At 39.9% G+C, this 15629-nt stretch overlaps 1 long non-coding RNA gene across 2 annotated transcripts in view; it reads left to right on the forward strand.

Annotated features, from left to right (window-relative positions):
- Positions 1 to 203: 203 nt before the first annotated feature.
- LOC111554856 overlaps positions 204 to 15629 on the forward strand; it is a 65197-nt gene continuing 49771 nt past the window's right edge. For both annotated transcript variants that reach the window (XR_002735354.1, XR_002735353.1), the window contains exon 1: positions 204 to 331. This is a non-coding gene — a long non-coding RNA (uncharacterized LOC111554856). The remainder of the gene's footprint in view (positions 332 to 15629) is intronic.

Genomic DNA, 15629 nt, shown 5'->3' on the forward strand with positions numbered 1-15629 from the left:
TGTCTGAAAAATACTTTTACCTTTAAGAAGAGGAGCAACTGTTAAGAAACTAACCCATTTCCGTTTAACTTTATTGCTTCTCTAGCTTGTAATGAGAGGTGTAAACCAAAGACATGCACTTGCTAAAATGATCTTTTGTGGCTGAAAATGATTGTTACATGTACTAGTAAATAATCGTTTCTATTTTGGTTACTAACAAAATGAACAGGCTCTGCTTTTCATAATTGGCTTCATGAGTGTGGGTTTTGGAAATAATTCTAGGGGAACAGAGGGCCTGGAAGAGGAGCCCAATCAAGTCACTCACTGCAATAAATTAAGCAACAACAGTGCAGTAAGTAAAAACCCTCTTGGATCTAAACTATTGGTTTTCTTTATGTCAATTTCTTAGTAATTTCTTCCATTTCCTATCCACTACTCTAAATTATTTTGATTTTTCTATATTTGGGTATAGGAACCCAGTGGTGCTGTCCCTGTCCATCTGTAATAGTCTTTTCTCATACTGCTGATAGAGACATGCCCAAGGCTGGGAAAAAAAAGAGGTTTAATGGACTTCCAGTTCCACATGGCTGGGGAGGCCTCACAATCACAGCAGAAGGCAAGGAGGAGCAAAGCACGTCTTATATGGATAGCAGCAGACAAAGAGAGAGCTTGTGCAGGGAAACTCCCGTTTTATTAAAACCATCAGATCTTGTGAGACTGACTCACTATCACAAGAACAGCATAGAAAAGGCCTGCCCTCGTGATTCAATTACCTCTTACTTGGTCCCTCCCACAACACATGGGAATTGTGGGAGTTACAATTCAAGATGAGATATGGGTGGGGACACAGCCAAACCATATCACTGTCCCACCCACCTGCAGCTTCAGTATCCTCCATGCTCTCCAGAACAGAGTCCAAAGGCCCGAGCAAATCTCCCTAAGTCAACCCACTTCTCCAAGCACAACTCTGAACTTCCTTCCACATGCTGCCACTCCAAACTTTTCTTTTGTTCCCTAACCTTCTGGACTCCTTCACACTTCCACACCCTTGCAATATCATCTCCTTTTCTCCCCCAGTGGTTAACTTTCTCTCCGTCCTTTAAGAGTCATTCAGGCCTTTCCTCCCACATCCCCATCACAAAGAGTGTTCTTGATTCAAGCTCCAATGCATTACTGGGATGCATTCCTCCTGCTGCTCTCTAGCTTGGCTCCTAAGGACTTGGGATTAAGTTACTGCCACAAATGCGAACTGTGTCCCTCTCTTGTCCGTTCCACACACTGCTGTGCTGGGCAGAGCTCATTGTATATATTCATAAATCCTTGGTGAATTAATGAATACAAGAAAAGAACCAATTAATGATTTTCTAAAGCACAAAAATATCACTTTATTACTCATACCCTTAGAGGATCCTTTTAAACTCATTGCTGATGGAATAGAGACTTTCCACAACTGGCTCCATTTTCTCTCCCAGGGTGTCTCCATCCTTTTCTCATGCTACTCCCCTGGTCTGGAAAGTTCCTTCTGATATGGTTTGGCTCTGTATCTCCACCCAAATCTCATGTTGAACTGCAATTCCCAATGTTGGAGGGAGGGACCTGGTGAGAGGTGATTGGATTGTGGCCACAGATTTCCACCTTGCTGTCCCTCTGATAGTGAGTTCTCATGAGATCTGGTTGTTTAGAAGTGTGTAGCACTTTTCCCTTCACTCTCTGTCTCCTGCCGCCATGTGGATATGTGCTTGCTTCCCCTTTGTCCTTCCATCATGATTGTAAGTTTCCCAAGCCCTCCCTAGCCATGCCTCTGGTACAACCTGTGGAACTGTGAGTCAATTAAACCTCTTTGTTTTTTTATAATCTACTCAGTCTCAGGCAGTTCTTTATAGCAATGTGAGAATGGACTAATACACTTCCCCTCTTGACTTTCTTGTGAACATCTCCCACTTTGCAAAACACAGCTCATATCCTCAATGATCCTCTACCTGACTTCACACAGCACAAACTGCTCTCTCTCCCACCTCTCCCACTCTCTCTCGCTCTCAGTGGTTTCTAAATTATGGGTTATGACTCATTAGTGAGTCATTGAGTTCAGTTTAGCAGGTCCCACCCAGAACTTTAAGCAATGAAATAGAAAAGTATCAAGAAACCTCTGTCACAGTAAAAGTATAAAACGTGTTTCAGTGTCTGTAAGTGTGTGTAACGGGTGTGTGGGGGTGTATGCTGATTCACAAATAAATGGGTGAGTTTTGTAGTCAATTCCATTAGTTACTAGTATTTCTGAGGAAATAACTTTCCTCTGGGTGAAGCTATCATTCTCCATTATGTGTCAACTGTGTTGCTAGGCCCAGTGAAGGATACTGAGTTAGATTTGGGCTTAAGCTTTAGCTCGGACATAATTCTAGCACCAAATCTCTATTCCATTATTTTCTCTCATTTCCATCTTAAGCATTCACAAGTGCGTTTAGCATTGCTGCAGTTCTTGGATCTAATGTCCTAAGAGAGTTGAATGCTTGTTCTAGTGTGCCTAACAAGAAAGAGTACACTTTTCAAAGAACTTAGCTATTCATGCAGTGATAGGCATTTTGCAAGTAAATATTCTCATTCTCCAAGGACCCTCAGAGAGCCATATCAGTAACACAAATAAAAAGCTCCCATTGGTACAATCAGAAAGACTGACTTTCCTTTGCCATGGCTAGTCTGCCCATTTTTAGCTACCAAGCATCAATTCCAGATTCTCAGATTCCCCTTCCTTTCTGCCTGTAGCTCTATCTCTTTGAGCCCTGATGCTGACATGTATGTTAGAGGAAATCAAGATAAGTTATTATATAGAATGCAGAGCCTAGATGGAGTTCAGTCTCTGGAATGAAATTAATTATTTAAGTAATGAATTGTGAGTAATGCACTCAGGACATAGAGCAATTTTGTGTGATTTTCCAAACTCCAAACTGCAAAATACTTACAGAAAACTTAACATGAATTTGGCCATATACTAGAGTCTTGGGTCATGTAGTCCTAGTCACATGGTTTGTGTATCACATGGTTTTCTGGTGTTTTAATTTTGCCTGGTGGTGAATGATCAAAGGCCTGTTGATTGAGGAAAAAACCCACTTTGATAGTCCAAAGGGATTTGTGTGTGGACTTAAGATTTCCAACAGCCTTCTCTACTTTCCTCACTCAGAACATATTTTTCTCCCCCAAGAGAATTCTTTCAAGCTAAGGTTGCTTTAAAAACTAGAAAGGATAAAAAAGGCCCATGGATACACCACAGTAAGTCACTGGGAAAGCTAGAAAGAAAATCACCAGCATCACTGAGCTCGTTAGCACCAGCGGGTGCTGCACCGAAGTGAGGAGTGGGGAGCCCGGCTGCCTGGGTTCAGACTCCAGCTCTGCCACTTGCTTGTCTTGTGGTCCCGAGGAAGACCCAAAACTCCTCTGTGCCTCAGTTTCTTCACCTGTAAAGTGGAAACAAAAATTACCTACTCTGTGGAGGTGTTTTAAAGAGTCAATTAGTAAATATACGCCAAACGCTTAGATCTTTCCCTGAGGTAAGTACTCTATCCTGTTACGATCATTAACTGTTGAACAGAGTTGAAAACTACTCTGTTCCATAAGAAGGCAGGGAAAGAATTTGCCATACCCATACCTGGTTATGACAATGAAATGTATTCTTTCCTCTTACCCATTACCTACAAAGTAATGATCATTAAAGCCTGTGAATCCAGGGAGGATTCTAAGGTCCAATACATGTTCATGGTGAGGAAGAACAATGACAACATTCACAGTATGTTTCTCTTTTGATTTTTATTCCTACGGTGAATTAGTCTTCTTCTCCCAGCTTTTTAAAAGGCATAATTGACAAGTAAAATTGTCTATATGTAAGATGTACAACATGACATTTTAATATACATATACATTATAAAATGATTATCCTAATCAAGCTAATTAACATATCTATTACCTCATATAGTTAATGTATTTTTTTTCTGGTAAGAACATTTGGGATCTACTTTCTTAGCAAATTTCAAGGATACAGCACAGTATGTTTGTGTTTTTTAAAATTTTTATTTCAGTAGCTTTTGGGATACAAGTGCTTTTTTGTTACATGAATGAATTATATAGTGGTGAATTCTGAGATTTTAGGGCACCCATCACTGGAGTAGTGTACATTGTACCTAAAGTGTAGTTTTTTTTTTTTTTTTTTTTTTTAACTGGAGTCTTCCTCTGTTGCCCAGGCTAGAGTGCAATGGCGTGATCTCGGCTCACGGCAACCTCCACCTCCTGGGTTCAAGCTATTCTCCTGCATCAGCCTCCTGAGTAGCTGGGATTACCGGCGCCCCCTGACTACGCCCTGCTAATTTTTGTATTTTTAGTAGAGATGGGGTTTCACTGTTGGCCAGGCTGGTCTTGAACTCCTGACTTCAGGTGATCTGACCACCTCGGCCTCCCAAAGTGCTGGGATTACAGGCATGAGCCACTGTGCCCAGCCAAGTGTAGTTTTTTTATTCGTAGCTCCCCACCCATTCTCCCCATCCTGAGTCTCTAGAGTCCATGATATCACTCTGTATGCCTTTGCGTACCCATAGCTCAGCTCTCACTCATAAGTGAGAACATAGAGTTTTTGGTTTTCCACTCCTGTGTTACTTCACTTAGAATAATGTCCTCCAGCTCCATCCAAGTTGCTGCAAAAGACATCATTTTGTTCTTTGTTGTGGCTGAGTACTATTCCATGATATATATGTGTCACATTTTGTTTATTCACTCACTGGTTGGTGGGGACTTAGGTTGGTTTCATATCTTTGCAATTGTGAATTGTAGCACAGAATTATTAACTATGATCACCATACTGTACATTAGATTTACAAAACTTATTTATCCTGCATAACTTTGTACCCTGTATCCTGAAACATTGTACCCTTTGATCAACATTTCCCGACTTCCCCATCCCCATTCCTAGAAATCTCCATTCTACTCTCTGCTTCTGTGAGTTTCACTATTTCAGAGTCCACATCTAAGTGAAATCATGCAGTAACTGTCTTTCATTTAGCTTAACATAATGTCCACTTTGTTTAATCTATGTTGTAGCAAATGACAGGATTTCCTTCTTTTTAAAGATAGAATAATATGGCATTGTATGTGTACCACACTTTTTTCCCATTCACCCATTACAATAGAAAGAACTTTGTTTTAGGCCAAAGGAAAATCACAGGATACTTAGACATATGCCATATCTTGGCTATTGTGAATAATGCTGTAATAAACATGAGAGAGCTGATATTTCTTTGACATACTTACTTTCTTTGGATATATACCTTGAAGTGGGATTGCTGGATCATAGATAGTTCTATTTTTCCTTTTTTCTTTTTGACAAAACTTTACACTGTTTTCCATACTGACTGTACAAATTTACATTCTGAATAACAGTGTACAAAGATTCTCTATATCTTTACTAATACTTGTAATTTTTTGTCCTGTTGGTAATAGCTGATCTAACACATGTGAGGTAATATCTTATGGTTTTCATTTGTATTTCTCTGGTGATTAGTGATGTTGAACATCTTTTCCTGAACCTGCATTTGTATGTCTTCCTTGGAGAAATGTCTATTAGGTTTTTTTTTTTTTTTTTTTTTTTTGAGATGAAGTCTTGCCCCGCAATCTTGGCTCACTGCCACCTCCACCTCATGGGTTTATGCAGTTCTCCTGCCTTAGCCTCCTGAGTAGCTGGGGTTACAGGCACACACCACAATGCTTGGCTAATTTTTGTATTTTTTTTTTTTTATTAGAGACAGGGTTTCACCATGTCAGTCAGGCTGGTCTTGAACCCCTGACCTCGTGATCTGCCCACCTCAGCCTCCCAAAGTGCTGGGATTACAGGTGTGAGCCACCATGCCTGGCCCAGGTCTTTCATCTATTTTTAGGTTGCATTATTTCTTTTTTACTATTGAGCTGTTTGAGTATTTTATGTATTTGAATATTAACCCTTATTAGATAAATGGTATACAAATATCTTCTCCCATACCATAGGTTGACTTTTCATTCTATTGATTGTTTCCTTGGCTGTGCAGAAAGATTTTAGTTTGATACAAATCTGTATTAGGCTGTTTTTGCCTTGCTGTAAAGAAATACCTGAGGCTCCATAATGTATAAGAAAAAGAGATTTAATTGGCTCATGGTTGTGTAGGCTGTACAAGCACGGCATTAACATCTGCTCGGTTTCTGGGGAGACCTCAAAAAGCTTCCAATCATGGCAGAGAACAAGGTAGGAACAGGTATGTCACATGGTGAGAGTGGTAACAAGGGAGGGGTGCCACACACTTTAAAATAGCAGAACTTGTGTGAACTCAGAACCAGAACTCACTTATTATCATGAGGACAGCACCAAGCTACTCATGAGCGATCTGCTTCCATGGCCCAAACACCTCTCAGTAGGCCTCACCTCCAACGTTAAGGATTATATTTCAACGTGAAATTTGGAGTGAAAAAATATCTGAACCATATCAAATTCAATTTGCCAATTTTTGCCTATTCGGTTTTTGAGGTTATAGCCAAAAGCTTATTTACAGAAGTCTTTCCCATGTTTTCTGCTATCTGTTTAGTTTCAGGTCTTACAGTGAAGTCTTTAATTCCTATTGAGTTGGATTTTGAATATAAAATGAGATAAAGATTAAGTCTTATTCTCCTGCATGTGGATATCCAGTTTTATCAACACCATTTATTCTTTGCCTATTGTGTGTTCTTGTGTTCTTGGCACCTTTGTTGAAGATCAGTCAACCATAAATGTGTGGATTCATTTGGTGGCTTTCTGTTCATCTCCATTGGTCTGTATGTCTGTTTTTATGCAAGTACTCTACCCTTTTTATTATTATAGCTTTGTAATATAATTTGAAATTAGACTACGTGATCCCTCCAGCTTTATTCTTCTTGCTCACGATTACTTTGTCCATTCAGGGTCTTTTATGGTTCCATATAAATTTTAGAATTGTTTTCTTTTTATATGAAAAAGCCTTTGGAATTTTGATAGGGATTGCATTAAATCTGTAAATAGCTTTGGGTAGTATGGATATTTTAATCATAATAATTCTTCCAGTCCATGAACATGGGGTATTTTTCCATTCATTTGTGTCTTCTTCAATTTTTTTTGTCAGTGTTTTATGTAAGTTTTCAGTGTATAGATTTTTCATCTCTTTGTTAAATTCGTATTTTTAACGTTCTTTTAAATAGAGTTGTGTCCTTAATTTCTTCTTCAGTTAGCTTATTGTCAATATATAGAAACACAATTGATGGTCAGGGCTATAGGCTAGGCCTGAGGTTAGGTGAATTTACTGCTTGGGATGGGCAAAATTAGAGGTCATGCTCCTTAGAAATGCATGATTGAAGATTGTCTCACTGTCAGGGTGGAGCTATTGGGTGGGCTTTTGGCTGAAGGAGTGGCTCTTTGACCTCCCAGATCAAGCTAGTCTGGCCCCTATTCTCAAAAATGTGTGGAGGTAGGAGTTTCCTTGCCTCGGTGGGGTCATTATATAAGTTTCCTTGCCTCGGTGGCTTTTTGGCTAAGTGGAGCTGCTGCTTGATTTTTTAGGTAAGGAGGTCTAGCTTTTACTCTTCTCCTAAATGCATGGAGGTGGGAGTCTCCTTGGCTAGGTGGGGTTGCTCGGGTGGGTTCAGAGGCTGAGTGTGAAGACTAGCAGTATAAGGACTTAAGCTAAGTTAAACTGCCCACCATGCTTCTAAAGGTCACCAGTCCAGCTTTGCAAGTGAGTTAGGAGTTTGGCTAGTGTCTGTGATCAGGTGCTGTAGCTGGCAGGAGTTTATTACTAATTCAGTCTCAATGCTTGTTATTGGCCTCTTCAGGATTTCTGTTTCTTCCCGGATCAATCTTGGGAGATTGTAGGTTTCCAATAGTTAATCCATTTCCTAGGTTTTCTAGTTTGTGAGCACATAGTTTTTCACTGTAGTCGCTAATGTTCTTTTGCCTTTCTATGTTATCAATTGTGATGTCTCTTTTTTATTTCTAATTATGCTTATTTGGATCTTTTATTCTTTTTTTAGTTAGCCTAGCTAGTGGTTTATCAATATTATCTTTTCAAAGAACAAATTTTTAATTTTGTTGATCCTTTGTATTTATTTTTTTCTCAATTCCATTTGTTTCCTCTCTGATCTTACTTATTTGTCTTCTTTTGCTAACTTTGGGTTTGTTTGTTCTTGTGTTTCTAGATCCTTGAGGTGCAATGTTAGGTTGTTAATTCCACTTAGTCTGAAGGTTTGTTAGTTTCACTTAGTCTAAAGTCCAGTTTGCTTAGTTAATTTGTCTTTGTTAATTTTTGTCTCAATTATCTGTCTAGTGTATGTGAGATATTGAAGTCCTTCATTTTTATTGCATTGCTGTCTATTTCTTTCTTTGGCTCTAGTAACATTTGTATTATGGATTTGGGTGCTCCAGTACTGGGTGCATATGTATTTAGGGTTGTTAAACACTCTTGTTGAATTTATCCCTTTATCGTTATGTATTGGCATTCTTTGTCTTTTCTTACCGTTTTTGGTTTAATATTTGTTTTATCTCATATAGGTATAGGTACTCCTGCTCACTTTTGGTTTCTGTTTCCATGAAATAACTTTTCTTAACCCTTTACCTTCAGTCTGTGTGTCTTTACCAGTAAGGTGAGTTTCTTGTAAGCACATATAATTAGTTCAGGTTTAAAAAAACCCATCTAGCCATTTATATCTTACAAGTAGAGCATTTAATCCATTTACATTCAAGGTTAATATTGATATGTGATGTTTTATTCCTGTCATAATGTCAATTGTTATCTAGTTGTTTTGTGGATTCTTTCTTTTTTCTCTTTGTGGCTTCTTGGAGTTATGTTGTATTGCCATTTGAGTTCTTTTTCTTTTTTTTTTTTTTTCTTTTTTTTTTTATTATACTTTAAGTTCTACGGTACATGTGCATAACGTGCAGGTTTGTTACATATGTATACATGTGCCATGTTGGTGTGCTGCACCCATCAACTCGTCAGCACCCATCAATTCATCATTTATATCAGGTATAACTCCCCAATGCAATCCCTCCCCCCTCCCCCCTCCCCATGACAGGCCCCATTGTGTGATGTTCCTCTTCCCGAGTCCAAGTGAGCTCATTGTTCAGTTCCCACCTATGAGTGAGAACATGCGGTGTTTGGTTTTCTCTTCTTGTGATAGTTTGCTAAGAATGATGGTTTCCAGCTGCATCCATGTCCCTACAAAGGACGCAAACTCATCCTTTTTTATGGCTGCATAGTATTCCATGGTGTATATGTGCCACATTTTCTTAATCCAGTCTGTCACAGATGGACATTTGGGTTGATTCCAAGTCTTTGCTATTCTGAATAGTGCCACAATAAACATACGTGTGCATGTGTCTTTGTAGTAGCATAATTTATAATCCTTTGGGTATATACCCAGCAGTGGGATGGCTGGGTCATATGGTACATCTAGTTCTAGATCCTTGAGGAATTGCCATACTGTTTTCCATAGTGGTTGAACTAGTTTACAGTCCCACCAACAGTGTAAAAGTGTTCCTATTTCTCCACATCCTCTCCAACACCTGTTGTTTCCTGATTTTTTAATGATTGCCATTCTAACTGGTGTGAGATGGTATCTCATTGTGGTTTTGATTTACATTTCTCTGATGGCCAGTGATGATGAGCATTTTTTCATGTGTCTGTTGGCTGTATGAATGTCTTCTTTTGAGAAATGTCTGTTCATATCCTTTCCCCACTTTTTGATGGGGTTGTTTGTTTGTTTCTTGTATATTTGTTTGAGTTCTTTGTAGATTCTGGAAATTAGCCCTTTGTCAGATGAGTAGGTTGCAAAAATTTTCTCCCATTCTGTAGGTTTCCTGTTCACTCTGATGGTAGTTTCTTTTGCTGTGCAGAAGCTCTTTAGTTTAATGAGATCCCATTTGTCAATTTTGGCTTTTGCTGCCATTGCTTTTGGTGTTTTAGACATGAAGTCCTTGCCCATGCCTATGTCCTGAATGGTACTACCTAGATTTTCTTCTAGGGTTTTTATGGTATTAGGTCTAACATTTAAGTCTCTAATCCATCTTGAATTAATCTTCGTATAAGGAGTAAGGAAAGGATCCAGTTTCAGCTTTCTACTTATGGCTAGCCAATTTTCCCAGCACCATTTATTAAATAGGGAATCCTTTCCCCATTTCTTGTTTCTCTCAGGTTTGTCAAAGATTAGATGGTTGTAGATGTGTGGCATTATTTCTGAGGACTCCGTTCTGTTCCATTGGTCTATATCTCTGTTTTGGTACCAGTACCATGCTGTTTTGGTTACTGTAGCCTTGTAGTATAGTTTGAAGTCAGGTAGCGTGACACCTCCAGCTTTGTCCTTTTGACTTAGGATTGTCTTGGCAATGCGGGCTCTTTTTGGTTCCATATGAACTTTAAAGCAGTTTTTTCCAATTCGGTGAAGAAACTCATTGGTAGCTTGATGGGGATGGCATTGAATCTATAAATAACCTTGGGCAGTATGGCCATTTTCACGATATTGATTCTTCCTATCCATGAGCATGGTATGTTCTTCCATTTGTTTGTGTCCTCTTTTATTTCACTGAGCAGTGGTTTGTAGTTCTCCTTGAAGAGGTCCTTTACATCCCTTGTAAGTTGGATTCCTAGGTATTTTATTCTCTTTGAAGCAATTGTGAATGGAAGTTCATTCCTGATTTGGCTCTCTGCTTGTCTGTTACTGGTGTATAAGAATGCTTGTGATTTTTGCACATTAATTTTGTATCCTGAGACTTTGCTGAAGTTGCTGATCAGCTTAAGAAGATTTTGGGCTGAGACGACGGGATTTAAATATACAATCATGTCATCTGCAAACAGGGACAATTTGACTTCTTCTTTTCCTAACTGAATACCCTTGATTTCTTTCTCTTGCCTGATTGCCCTAGCCAGAACTTCCAACACTATGTTGAATAGGAGTGGTGAGAGAGGGCATCCCTGTCTTGTGCCAGTTTTCAAAGGGAATTTTTCCAGTTTTTGCCCATTCAGTATGATATTAGCTGTGGGTTTGTCATAAATAGCTCTTATGATTTTGAGGTACGTTCCATCAATACCGAATTTATTGAGCGTTTTTAGCATGAAGGGCTGTTGAATTTTGTCAAAAGCCTTTTCTGCATCTATTGAGATAACCATGTGGTTCTTGTCTTTGGTTCTGTTTATATGCTGGATTACGTTGATTGATTTGCGAATGCTGAACCAGCCTTGCATCCCAGGGATGAAGCCCACTTGATCATGGTGGATAAGCTTTTTGATGTGCTGCTGAATCCGGTTTGCCAGTATTTTATTGAGGATTTTTGCATCGATGTTCATCAGGGAGATTGGTCTAAAATTCTCTTTTTTTGTTGTGTCTCTGCCAGGCTTTGGTATCAGGATGATGTTGGCCTCATAAAATGAGTTAGGGAGGATTCCCTCTTTTTCTATTCATTGGAATAGTTTCAGAAGGAATGGTACCAGCTCCTCCTTGTACCTCTGGTAGAATTCAGCTGTGAATCCCTCTGGTCCTGGGCTTTTTTTGGTGGGTAGGCTATTAATTGTTGCCTCAATTTCAGAGCCTGCTGTTGATCTATTCAGGGATTCAACTTCTTCCTGGTTTAGTCTTGGGAGAGTGTACGTGTCCAGGAAATTATCCATTTCTTCTAGATTTTCTAGTTGATTTGCGTAGAGGTGTTTATAGTATTCTCTGATGGTAGTTTGTATTTCTGTGGGGTCGGTGGTGATATCCCCTTTATCATTTTTTATTGCGTCTATTTGATTCCTCTCTCTTTTCTTCTTTATTAGCCTTGCTAGTGGTCTGTCAATTTTGTTGATCTTTTCAAAAAACCAACTCCTGGATTCATTGATGTTTTGGAGGTTTTTTTGTGTCTCTATCTCCTTCAGTTCTGCTCTGATCTTAGTTATTTCTTGCCTTCTGCTAGCTTTTGAATGTGTTTGCTCTTGCCTCTCTAGTTCGTTTAATTGTGATGTTAGAGTGTCAATTTTAGATGTTTCCTGCTTTCTCTTGTGGGCACTTAGTGCTATAAATTTCCCTCTACACACTGCTTTAAATGTGTCCCAGAGATTCTGGTATAGTGTATCTTTGTTCTCATTGGTTTCAAAGAACATCTTTATTTCTGCTTTCATTTCGTTATGTACCCAGTAGTCATTCAGGAGCAGGTTGTTCAGTTTCCATGTAGTTGAGCGGTTTTGATTGAGTTTCTTAGTCCTGAGTTCTAGTTTGATTGCACTGTGGTCTGAGAGACAGTTTGTTATAATTTCTGTTCTTTTACATTTGCTGAGGAGTGCTTTACTTCCAATTATGTGGTCAATTTTGGAATAAGTGCAATGTGGTGCTGAGAAGAATGTATATTCTGTTGACTTGGGGTGGAGAATTCTATAGATGTCTATTAGGTCTGCTTGGTGCAGAGATGAGTTCAATTCCTGGATATCCTTGTTAACTTTCTGTCTCGATGATCTGCCTAATGTTGACAGTGGAGTGTTGAAGTCTCCCATTATTATTGTATGGGAGTCTAAGTCTCTTTGTAAGTCTCTAAGGACTTGCTTTATGAATCTGGGTGCTCCTGTATTGGGTGCAGATATATTTAGGATAGTTAGCTCTTCCTGTTGAATTGATCCCTTTACCATTATGTAATGGCCTTCTTTGTCTCTTTTGATCTTTGATGGTTTAAAGTCTGTTTTATCAGAGACTAGGATTGCAACCCCTGCTTTTTTTTGTTCTCCATTTGCTTGGTAGATCTTCCTCCATCCCTTTATTTTGAGCCTATGTATGTCTGTGCATGTGAGATGGGTCTCCTGAAGACAGCAGACTGATGGGTCTTGACTCTTTATCCAGTTTGCCAGTCTGTGTCTTTTAATTGGAGCATTTAGTCCATTTACATTTAAGGTTAATATTGTTATGTGTGATCTTGATCCTGCCATTATGATATTAACTGGTTATTTTGCTCATTAGTTGATGCAGTTTCTTCCTAGGCTCGATGGTCTTTACATTTTGGCATGTTTTTGCAGTGGCTGGTACCGGTTGTTCCTTTCCATGTTTAGGGCTTCCTTCAGGGTCTCTTGTAAGGCAGGCCTGGTGGTGACAAAATCTCTAAGCATTTGCTTATCTGTAAAGAATTTTATTTCTCCTTCACTTATGAAACTTAGTTTGGCTGGATATGAAATTCTGGGTTGAAAATTCTTTTCTTTAAGAACGTTGAATATTGGCCCCCACTCTCTTCTGGCTTGTAGAGTTTCTGCCGAGAGATCTGCTGTCAGTCTGATGGGCTTCCCTTTGTGGGTAACCCGACCTTTCTCTCTGGCTGCCCTTAAGATTTTTTCCTTCATTTCAACTTTGGTGAATCTGGCAATTATGTGTCTTGGAGTTGCTCTTCTGGAGGAGTATCTTTGTGGCGTTCTCTGTATTTCCTGAATTTGAATGTTGGCCTGCCCTGCTAGGTTGGGGAAGTTCTCCTGGATGATATCCTGTAGAGTGTTTTCCAATTTGGTTCCATTTTCCCCCTCACTTTCAGGCACCCCAATCAGACGTAGATTTGGTCTTTTTACATAATCCCATACTTCTTGCAGGCTTTGTTCATTTCTTTTTCTTCTTTTTTCTTTTGGTTTCTCTTCTCGCTTCATTTCATTCATTTGATCCTCAATCGCTGATACTCTTTCTTCCAGTTGATCGAGTCGGTTACTGAAGCTTGTGCATTTGTCACGTATTTCTCGTGTCATGGTTTTCATCTCTGTCATTTCGTTTATGACCTTCTCTGTATTAATTAGTCTAGCTGTCAATTCTTCCACTCTTTTTTCAAGATTTTTAGTTTCTTTGCGCTGGGTACGTAATTCCTCCTTTAGCTCTGAGAGGTTTGATGGACTGAAGCCTTCTTCTCTCATCTCATCAAAATCATTCTCTGACCAGCTTTGATCCATTGCTGGCGATGGGCTGTGCTCCTTTGCAGGAGGAGATGCGCTCTTAGTTTTTGAATTTCCAGCTTTTCTGCCCTGCTTTTTCCCCATCTTTGTGGTTTTATCTGTCTCTGGTCTTTGATGATGGTGATGTACTGATGGGGATTTGGTATAGGTGACCTTCCTGTTCGATAGTTTTCCTTCTAACAGTCAGGACCCTCAGCTGTAGGTCTGTTGGAGATTGCTTGAGGTCCACTCCAGACCCTGTTTGCCTGGGTATCAGCAGCAGAGGTTGCAGAAGACATAATATTGCTGAACAGCGAGTGCACCTGTCTGATTCTTGCTTTGGAAGCTTCCTCTCAGGGGTGTACTCCACCCTGTGAGGTGTGGGGTGTCAGACTGCCCCTAGTGGGGGATGTCTCCCAGTTAGGCTTCTCAGGGGTCAGGAACCCACTTGAGCAGGCAGACTGCCCTTCTCAGATCTCAACCTCCATGTTGGGAGATACACTGCTCTCTTCAAAGCTGTCAGACAGAGTCGTTCGCGTTTGCACAGGCTTCTGCACCTTTAGCTGAGCCCTGTCCCCAGAGGCGCAGTCTACAGAGACAGGCAGGTTTCCTTGAGCTGCTGTGAGCTCCACCCAGTTTGAGCTTCCCAGCAGCTTTATTTACCTACTTAAGCCTCAGCGATGGCGGGCGCCCCTCCCCCAGCCTCGCTGCTGCCTTGCGGTTAGATTGCCACAGACTGCTGTGTTAGCAAGGAGGGAGGCTCCGTGGGCGTGGGACCCTCCCGGCCAGGTGTGGGATATATTCTCCGGTGTGCCAGTGTTATAGCGCAGTATTGGGGTGGGAGTTACCCGATTTTCCAGGTGTTGTGTGTCTCAGTTCCCCTGGCTAGGAAAAGGGACTCCCTTCCCCCTCGTGCTTCCCAGGTGAGGCGATGCCTCGCCCTGCTTCAGCTCTCCCTGGTCGGGCTGCAGCAGCTGACCCGCACGGATTGTCCGGCAGTCCCGAGTGAGATGACCCCAGTACCTCAGTTGAAAATGCAGAAATCACCGGTCTTCTGTGTCGCTCGTGCTGGGAGATGGAGACTGGCGCTGTTCCTATTCCTGAGTTCTTTTTCTTCCCCTTTTGTATAATTGTTTATAAGACTTAGCAGTTTTACACCTTTTTGTGTTTTATGGTATTTCTTTTTTCTTAATATAGGCATTTCTCACTATAAATTTTCTGCTTACAATTTTTTTTTTTTTTTTTTGGGTGTATCTTGTAAGTTTTGGAATGCTGTGTTTCCATTTTTATTTATGTCAAGACTTCTCACATTTATTCATTCATTTATTCTTTAACCTATTGATTGCTCAGAAGTGTGTTAATTTCCATGTGATTTTGAATTTTCCAATTTTCCTCTATTGATTTCTGGTTTCATACCCTTGTGGTTGGAAAAAGATACTTACTGTAATTTCAGTCTTTTTAAATTTGTTAGGACTAGTTTTGTGGCTTAACATATGATGTGTATCATCTATCCTAGAGTATGTTCCTTGGGTACTTGAAAAGAACGTGCAGTCTCCTGCTGATGACTGGAATTTTCTCTATGTCTGTTAGGTCCATTTTTTCTATATTGTTGTTCAAGTCTGCTGTTTCTTTTTCTTTCTTTTCTTTTCTTTTCTTTTCTTTCTTTCTTTCTTTCTTTCTTTCTTTCTTTCTTTCTTTCTTTCTTTCTTTCTTTCTTTC

This window comes from Piliocolobus tephrosceles, chromosome 9 (genome assembly GCF_002776525.5).
Source record: "Piliocolobus tephrosceles isolate RC106 chromosome 9, ASM277652v3, whole genome shotgun sequence".
Lineage (NCBI taxonomy): Eukaryota > Metazoa > Chordata > Mammalia > Primates > Cercopithecidae > Piliocolobus > Piliocolobus tephrosceles.